Genomic DNA, 7,758 nt, shown 5'->3' with positions numbered 1-7,758 from the left:
ACTAGGGTTCGGAAAAATCCCCCATCCGGAAGTCCGGTTGCCCAACCGAATTCCGGTTCGGGAAAATGCGAACCCCCATCCGAATTCCGGATGCTCAACCGGAATTCCGGTTCCTCGCAGCAAGAACCAAAAATTCCCATATCTTGACCATTTCGAACCCAAATGGTCCCAAACTTTCCGTACCTCCTACATAGGTCCTAATAAACATTTCCAAGGCATCAAACCTACCCAGAAACCACATACACAAATTTTGCCATTGGAGCTCAAGCTTTGAGTTCCAAACTCAAGCTTGAGCAAAACCACAAAACAAGCATGCAAACCAGCTAAAATCAACCTAAACTAGCATAATATAGCCTGCGAAAACAAACAACAACATCCAAAGAATTCACGAAACAATTCATGGCATTTTCTCTCAAAATTACATAATTTCACATATTCACTTCTAGCATGCTCAACCTAGTAATCAAGCATCAAAACAACCCTAAACTCATCATGCTTAAACACAAAATAATCACTAGATTACAGCAGCAACAACAACATAAAAACCAACATGCAATTCACATTTACACACATTTTCTTCAAGAATTTAAAGAGGGAAAGAGACATGAACCAACCTAGTTGCAATAGACCTTAAAGGATGAAGACTAACTAGCCAAAATCAAAGGAAAAACACCTTCTCCTAGTCGCTCAAGGCCGGCCGAAAATGGAAGAGAAAGAAAGAGAGAGTTTGAAACTTTTTTGGAATTTTTCTAAGTGTTGTAAAATAAAAGAAAGTCATTTAATACCAACCTAATAAAACCATTTAATTAACTCATTTCAGCCAATATTTAATAAAATAAATACCTAATTTTCCATTTAATAAATCACATAAAACAAAACACTAATGGGGCAAAAAGACCATTTTGCCCCTCCACCATAAAATCACTAAAACCATACTAAAGGGGTATTTTTGGGACATTCTAAATTCCCGGCCATTCCCGACATTCCCAATGTCTAAAACCCGTCCCCAAAATCTAACATACTAAGTTGTGATTTCTACTGAGCCAAACGCCGCGTTCCAAAATACCGGACACCGGAAATGCGGAATATAAAAACTGCTGATGACATAAATATGCATATCTGAATTCCATAAATATCCATGATAAATTATTTAAATAGCTATAAATAATTTCGATTAACATAAATAATCTGCTAATTTCCAAATTAACTAAGCGGGCTTTACAACTATCCCCCTTAAAAGGATTTCGTCCCCGAAATCTAACTCGAATAACTCGGATATTGAGCTCGCATATCCGATTCTAGCTCCCAGTGGCTTCTTCCACCTTCTTGTTTCTCCGAGAGAACCTTGACCAACGCTATGGTCTTATTCCGAAGGACTTTATCCTTTCTATCCGGGATCCGCACCGGCCGTTCCTCATAGGACATATCTGACTGAAGCTGAAGGCTCTCATAACTGATTATATGAGAGGGGTCTGAAACGTATTTTCTCAACATTGAGACATGAAATACGTTGTGCACTGCTGATAATGCTGGAGGCAATGCTAACCGATATGCCACTTGACCTATCTTCTCGAGAATCTCGAAAGGTCCTGTGAATCTAGGGCATAACTTGCCTCTTTTCCCGAAACGTTTAATCCCCTTCATCGGAGATACTCGTAAAAACACATGGTCCCCTACTCGGAACTCAACATCTCGACGTTTCGGATCTGCGTAACTCTTCTGTCTGCTCTGGGAGGCAAGCATTCTAGCTTTAATCTTCTCTATTGCCTCATTGGTCCGCTGAACTGACTCCGGACCTAGGTATTTCCTCTCCCCTGTCTCATCCCAGTGGATAGGGGATCTGCACTTCCTACCGTACAACAGTTCATAGGGTGCCATCCCTATCGTACTCTGATAACTGTTGTTATAAGAGAACTCTACTAACGGTAGGTATTTATTCCATGAACCCTCAAAGTCCATAACACAGGCTCTCAGCATGTCCTCCAATATCTGAATTGTCCTTTCGGACTGACCATCTGTCTGAGGATGGAATGCTGTACTGAATTTTAGCTTTGTACCCATTGCCCGTTGCAAACTTTGCCAAAATTTGGAGGTGAATTTCGGATCCCTGTCCGAAACTATAGACTTCGGTACCCCGTGAAGTCTCACTATCTCCCTGACGTATAACTCTGCCAACTGATCCACTGAAAATGTTGTTCTGACCGGCAGAAAATGAGCAGATTTCGTAAATCGGTCCACCACTACCCAGATGGAATCATACATACCCGTGGTCCTAGGTAACCCGACCACAAAATCCATCGTAATGTCCTCCCATTTCCACTCTGGTAGGGTTAGAGGCTGCAACAACCCTGCTGGTCTCTGATGTTCAGCCTTGACCTGCTGACACGTGAGGCATCTCGATACGAATTCTACCAAATTCTTCTTCATACCGTTCCACCAGAAGTACGGTTTCAAGTCTTGGTACATCTTGGTGGTGCCGGGATGCAGAGAATATGGGGTAGAATGAGCCTCCTCAAAGATCTCGTTCCTCAAGTCTACACTGTTCGGGACACAAACCCTGGCTTTATACAAAGCATCCCACTATCTGACACTGAAAAATCCTTGGCTTGACCAGCCAATACCTCATCTCGGATCTTCACTAACTCCGGATCTGTCGTCTGAGCAACTTTTATTCTTTCTAACAGATCAGATTGCAGCGTTAAGTTGTGTAGCTGACCTACCACAAACTCAATGCTGGACCTGACCATATCCTCTGCTAGCTGAGGTGAGATCTGAACCATGCTAGCCACTTGCCCGGGACCCTTTCTGCTCAGGGCATCGGCCACTACATTGGCTTTCCCGGGATGGTAAAGGATCTCACAATCATAATCCTTCACTAGCTCCAACCAACGCCTTTGTCTCATGTTCAAATCTTTCTGAGTAAAGAAATACTTGAGACTCTTATGGTCGGTATAAATCTCGCACTTCTCACCATACAAGTAATGCCGCCAAATCTTCAGTGCAAAAACCACCGCGGCCAATTCTAAATCATGAGTCGGGTATCGCTGTTCATAATCCTTTAACTGACGGGAGGCGTAAGCGATAACCCGATCGGCTTGCATCAATACGCACCCCAAACCCTGTTTGGATGCGTCACAATAGACCACGAACTTCTCCTTGTCCGAAGGCAAAGCTAGTACCGGAGCAGTAATCAACCTCTCGTTTCGGCTCACGAAAACTAGCTTCGCATTTATCTGACCAGATAAATCGCTGATTCTTCTTTGTAAGTTCGGTTAGGGGCATTGAAATTTTGGAGAACCCCTCCACGAACCTACGGTAATACCCAGCTAACCCCAAGAAGCTTCTGATCTCTGTCACTGTCTTCGGTCTCGGCCAATCCCTGACGGATTCAATCTTCCCGGGATCCACCTTGATCCCATCTTTACTCACAATGTGCCCTAGGAAGGACACACCGAGACAACCGTAACTCACATTTCTTGAACTTGGCGTAGAGTCTATGTTCTCGAAGTCGTTGCAGTACCATCTGGAGGTGTAACTCATGCTCCTCTTCTGACTGAGAGTACACGAGGATGTCGTCGATAAACACAATCACACAGATATCGAGGAAATCCTTGAATACCCTATTCATCGTGTCCATGAATGCCGGGAGCATTGGTTAGTCCGAATGACATAACCAGGAACTCGTAGTGTCCATACCTAGTGCGGAAAGCCGTCTTTGGAATGTCCTCCTCTCGGATCCTCAACTGATGATAACCCGAACGGAGATCAATCTTAGAGAAGACCGTCTTCCCCTGAAGCTGATCGAACAAGTCATCGATCCTAGGTAATGGATATTTGTTCTTCACCGTCAGCTTGTTCAACTCTCTGTAGTCGATGCACATCCTCATAGATCCATCCTTCTTCTTCACGAACAAAACCGGGCTCCCAAGGTGACACACCGGGCCGAATGAACCCTAGGTCAAGCAACCCTTGGAGCCGAATCTTCAATTCCTTAAGTTCGAGTGGAGCCATCCTATACGGGGCTTTGGAAACCGGATCCACCCACCGGTGCCAAGTCAATCACAAAGTCGATCTCCCGATGAGGTGGTAACCCTGGAAGTTCTTCGGGAAAAACGTCCAAAAATTCCCGAACCACTCTGATGTCCTCTGGCCGAATGGTGTCTGGCCGAGTGGTGTCCACCACCACGGCCAGAAACCCTAAGCACCCACCGTGCAATAATTCTCTCGCTGACATAGCCGAGATCACCGGATCCGAGATCCCCGAACCGAACCCACAAATACGAACGGTTCTTCACTTTCCGGTTGGAAGACCACCATCTTCCTCTTCTGATCAATGCTCGCCGAATATTTAGATAGGAAGTCCATTCCTAAAATAATATCGAATTCGACTAAGCTCATCTCTATCAGATCAGCGCTTAACTCTCTACCATCTATCCTGATCGGCATAGACCTAATCCACCTATTGGAGATAACCAATTCTCCGCTGTGTAATGGGGTTCCAAACCCCGACTCATATCTATCAAAGGGTCTACCCAACTTACTAAAGACTCGGCCGCCACATAAGAACGTGTAGCCCCGTAATCAAACAAAGACCGAATAAAACGAGTCGTTAATAAGAATCCGACCCGTAACAACCGATGGGCGGCATCCGCATCGGCTGCGTGATCGCGAATACCCCGGCGGAGTGGGTATCGCCGGAGCTCTCGGTGCCTCCGGCGGAGCCGGGGACATTCCCTCTTGAAGTGCCGGGCATGCCACAATGAAAGCATCCCCGCCCTTGCACTCTCCCCGATGGTGCCTCTTGCGGCTAGGGCACTCGGGATAGGAGAAGCGAGTCTCATTACCACCGGGACGACTCCCTCTCGTTGCGGTTCCCCCGAACCTCTTGTTCGACTCGAGCCGCCGGAAGCGGTGGGTGCCCTCTTCCTCCGATCAATGGCCGAACCACTACTCCCCGCTAAATCCCGATGCGGGAGGGGTAGGAGCTCCGCCACCGACCGAGTACCGGGCCGAATCCGACATACATCCCACCGCGCCCTCGGCTCGCGGTGCCTTCTCCACCATCCGAGCGTAGGTGGTGCCGTCGTCGGTGGTAATCATCGGGTCATGCTCGATCTTGGGATTCAACCCGTCCGGATACTTCTCCTTTCGCCGAAGTCGGTCGGCACAATTCCCGAGGCTAACCTCGCCAACCGGTCAACCGAGTAGTATACTCGGTGACACTCATGTTCTCCCGCCGGGTCGTGTGAACGAATTCCTTTCTCTTGGCGCTTCTAACCGCCTCGTTGTAGTACTTCGCGTTGAAAAGTTCCCGGAACCTCTCCCAAGTCATGGTGGTGACATCGTGAATCCGAGACACCATGTCCCACCATACCGGGGCATCCTCACAGGAACCGAAAGGTGGCGCACACCACTGCGTCGTTGCGGTGACACCCATAAAGTTCAAAATTTCGGTGATCACCGTAAGCCACCGCTCGGCTTTCGACACATCCGGACCTCCCGGGAATACGGAGGTGCTTGCTTCGAACCGCTCATATAAAGGTTCCAATCCGTGGGCCGCCACTACCATCTCGGCACAGGCGGCGGGCGGTGTGCCGCAGAACTACGGCCTTTGGGCTGAACCGGGAGCACCTGGCCGTCTCAACCTCGAATCTCGAGGTCTTGTTCTTCGATCCCGGCTTGCATCTCCGCAAACCGCAACTCCCGATTCGGGGCTCCCCGATCACTGGGGAGCACAGGCAGCTGTGGCGGGTTCTCATCACCCCGACCACGAGCCCCGCCTCGGGGACCTCTACCTCGGCCCACAGCGGTGGGGAAACCGAGCTCCCTCTCCCTGATTCGACCCCACTGAGTTGCCTTGACTCCTGGTAGTCCGCCTGGCGTCCATCTAGTTAGAACCGCCTGCGAAACCAAGAGTTGGCATATCAGGTCGTATTCAAGGCGAGCTTACTAATGCCGCTTAATTTGGAAATTAGAAATGAAACATGCGCCTATTCTACTATCAGGCTACTAACATGTTTCCTAACAGGCTTTTCTTTTTCATAACTGAATAAAATAAACTACTAAAGCAATAAAGGCTTACCGAACCGTGAACCGAGCTAGCTGCCGATGATGATTGTACATGTCGTGACGATCTTCGGAAGACAACACAGCGGCTCTGATACCAAGTTGTAACACCCTAACTAATTTAGGCGTATTACGTGATTTTTAAACGTACTGTGCAGCTCGTTGCTAATCAACGAGGTTTATGGAAAAACGTGATTAATTAAAATTTTTGCTTTTTCATTAACTTATAAACCATTTTGCAAAAAGTCACGGGATCCCGATTTATAAAATATTTACAAACATTTTCACTGTTCAACTTTTACATCAAAATACAGTCGTCTAACGACAATTACAAAATCTCAGCCGTCTTTATCCCGAGGATCGTACGCTCCAGCCTAACCGCCCCGACATGTACAATCCCAAAAGCTCGCTCACGGTCCATCAGCAACTGCCTTGCCTTTACCTACACATGCAACGTAAACTGTGAGTCGACAGACTCAGTAAGAAAAGCATAATAATATCATACATAAAACTGACTGCCGTGTCCAACACGATACTGAGTCCCGCTACTGCCATGTCCAACATGGTACTGAGCACTACTGCCATGTCCAACATGGTACTGAGTTTTGAACGTTCAGGGGACGGTACTATTGACAAGTATCCTCCTGATCGGTCCGAGCCGGTCATACTCCGCCGCCGGTCATACTCCCTGTACCGACGGGATAGGTCAATAAGATCGAACCACCAACCGGTGTCGGCTGATCGGTCGAACCGGTCATACTCATTGCTTGGTCATACTCCGGCCGTACCGACGTGACGGGGTTGGGTGGTTCGAAGCCTAAATACATATCTAATGTAATCTAACGGGCTTCCTACATGCACGCTAAACATGTAAACTACATATGCATACCGTTATACTAATCTTACCTCCGGATTCCGATTTCGGGTGTGTGCCGTCCAACTTGAGGCCGAAGCCGAACCATGACATCGGCTCCTAAACCATAAAAACCACAACGCTATAAGTGATACGCTAAATCACTTCCCGGACTTAAACTCGAAACTAAAAGTTTCCCTATCGATACATAGCATGGCAATACCCCTAAAAACCCAAAAACGAGGAAAACTAGGGTTCGGAAAAATCCCCCATCCGAAGTCCGGTTGCCCAACCGAATTCGGTTCGGGAAAATTCGAACCCCCATCCGAATTCCGGATGCTCAACCGAATTCCGGTTCCTCGCGAGCAACCAAAAATTCCCATATCTTGACCATTTCGAACCCAAATGGTCCCAAACTTTCCAGACCTCCTACATAGGTCCTAATAAACATTTCCAAGGCATCAAACCTACCCAGAAACCACATACACAAATTTTGCCATTGGAGCTCAAGCTTTGAGTTCCAAACTCAAGCTTGAGCAAAACCACAAAACAAGCATGCAAACCACTAAAATCAACCTAAACTAGCATAATATAGCCTGCGAAAACAAACAACAACATCCAAAGAATTCACAGAAACAATTCATGGCATTTTCTCTCAAAATTACATAATTTCACATATTCACTTCTAGCATGCTCAACCTAGTAATCAAGCATCAAAACAACCCTAAACTCATCATGCTTAAACACAAAATAATCACTAGATTACAGCAGCAACAACAACATAAAAACCAACATGCAATTCACATTTACACACATTTTCTTCAAGAATTTAAAGAGGG

Source organism: Cannabis sativa, chromosome 7, assembly GCF_029168945.1.
Source record: "Cannabis sativa cultivar Pink pepper isolate KNU-18-1 chromosome 7, ASM2916894v1, whole genome shotgun sequence".
Classification (NCBI taxonomy): domain Eukaryota; kingdom Viridiplantae; phylum Streptophyta; class Magnoliopsida; order Rosales; family Cannabaceae; genus Cannabis; species Cannabis sativa.
This window is presented reverse-complemented; position numbering follows the sequence as displayed.